This window comes from Oncorhynchus clarkii, chromosome 33, assembly GCF_045791955.1.
Source record: "Oncorhynchus clarkii lewisi isolate Uvic-CL-2024 chromosome 33, UVic_Ocla_1.0, whole genome shotgun sequence".
Classification (NCBI taxonomy): domain Eukaryota; kingdom Metazoa; phylum Chordata; class Actinopteri; order Salmoniformes; family Salmonidae; genus Oncorhynchus; species Oncorhynchus clarkii.
This window is the reverse complement of record NC_092179.1, coordinates 27,511,222-27,513,622: the sequence shown is the minus strand read 5'-3', so window position 1 is coordinate 27,513,622 and position 2,401 is coordinate 27,511,222.

The window sequence follows — 2,401 nt, the reverse complement described above, 5'->3', positions numbered from 1 at the left end:
ATTCAATGGAAACACTACTGCTTATCAGAGGTGTATTCAATGGAAACACACTACTGCTTATCAGAGGTGTATTCAATGGAAACACTACTGCTTCTCAGAGGTGTATTCAATGGAAACACACTACTGCTTCTCAGAGGTGTATTCAATGGAAACACATTACTGTTTCTCAGAGGTGTATTCAATGGAAACACACTACTGCTTATCAGAGGTGTATTCAATGGAAACACTACTGCTTCTCAGAGGTGTATTCAATGGAAACACACTACTGCTTCTCAGAGGTGTATTCAATGGAAACACATTACTGTTTCTCAGAGGTGTATTCAATGGAAACACATTACTGCTTATCAGAGGTGTATTCAATGGAAACACTACTGCTTATCAGAGGTGTATTCAATGGAAACACATTACTGCTTATCAGAGGTGTATTCAATGGAAACACTACTGCTTATCAGAGGTGTATTCAATGGAAACACACTACTGCTTCTCAGAGGTGTATTCAATGGAAACACACTACTGCTTATCGGAGGTGTATTCAATGGAAACACACTACTGTTTATCAGAGGTGTATTCAATGGAAACACACTACTGTTTCTCAGAGGTGTATTCAATGGAAACACACTACTGCTTATCAGAGGTGTATTCAATGGAAACACACTACTGCTTATCAGAGGTGTATTCAATGGAAACACACTACTGTTTATCAGAGGTGTATTCAATGGAAACACACTACTGTTTATCAGAGGTGTATTCAATGGAAACACATTACTGCTTATCAGAGGTGTATTCAATGGAAACACATTACTGCTTATCAGAGGTGTATTCAATGGAAACACATTACTGCTTATCAGAGGTGTATTCAATGGAAACACACTACTGTTTATCAGAGGTGTATTCAATGGAAACACATTACTGCTTATCAGAGGTGTATTCAATGGAAACACATTACTGCTTATCAGAGGTGTATTCAATGGAAACACATTACTGCTTATCAGAGGTGTATTCAATGGAAACACATTACTGCTTATCAGAGGTGTATTCAATGGAAACACTACTGTTTCTCAGAGGCTTTGATCTCCTATTCCTCAAGCTTACTTACACCCGCAACAACACATGTATCTTCATTGGTTCTACCCTCCAGTTGAGAATTCATTGCAGTTCAACCATAGCAGTGAACGGGACCATTCGCCAAGCATTGCCCTGGACCATTCCTAGCTTGAGCGTCACAATGGTAACAGACCCATTCAACGTTATCGTCTGTGAGGTTTTCACCTGTTCATTACAGTATCGTGTTACCGGTTGGTGTCCTTGGCGTTCAGTGACGACTTTCATGGAGAGCCGTTCAGAACTGTCCTTTCTCAGTCAACAGAGAGGAGAGAAAGAAATTAAAAAATAATTTAAATATATATATATATATCTACAGTGCCTTGCGTTGCTTGGTGACACCGGAATTACTGTAATTACTAACAATGCTGATAAACACAAAGCGGATTTTCCGTTGGTAAGGAGATCACTGGGCTTGTATGTTTATTATGCAATTCAATCATATTGCAGGACATCTGTCCTTTTCTGACATGAATGGTTTATTCCTGCTACTATACAACAAATATTTACCATTCAGTAGGTCAAGCTTCCTGACAGGAAATAGACCAGCAGCCTAGACTATTTCAAGTATTTAACAGTAGGCTATGGAGTATTACCGTGCAGGAGTGTGACCTCATAACATATTTCATCTCTGAGCCTATACCAAGGCAGGAAATATTGATGAACAAAATATTGAACAACAGTTGGTATTTTGTGTTGAAGCAGTGTGGGCTGTAGCACTTAGTTTAACATTTCTCAAATAGACAGTCAATCTTGCGGAAATCGCGGCCAGAGTTTGGGTCTCGCCTGTTTAGTTTGAAAAAGTCACTGTAAAAAGATTAAAACATTTTGCCAACACCTCCACAGTTTGTTGCGTATGCAAATTCTAGGATCTCCACGTGCCCAGAATTTAGTTTGAAATTCAGCACAATTGATAAATGAGGCCCCTGGATAAAAGTAAACTATTTTGTTTTCCGTTGCAACAAAAAAATACAAATTTTAAATGTTTTCTGTCGTGTTCCCTATTTCATATCACTCTGGTTTTCTTGGTATGGTATCTAAAAATGGGCCAGGTTGGAGCACCGCTCTCTCCTAAATGGTTTGGCATTCAGCTCCAAAAAGTAACTTTCTGACTCTTTTTTTAAAAATATATTTTTATTTTACAGTGAACAAACGTGTATAGAAAGTTTTTTGGGGGGTGCAAAATTAAATTAACTTTATTTGTCTTGGGGGAAATGAGTTGGGCAGCAAGAGTCACACACCCCATCATACATGAGCAGTATTGACATCATGACTCAAACACACCCATCCTGAAATGGGG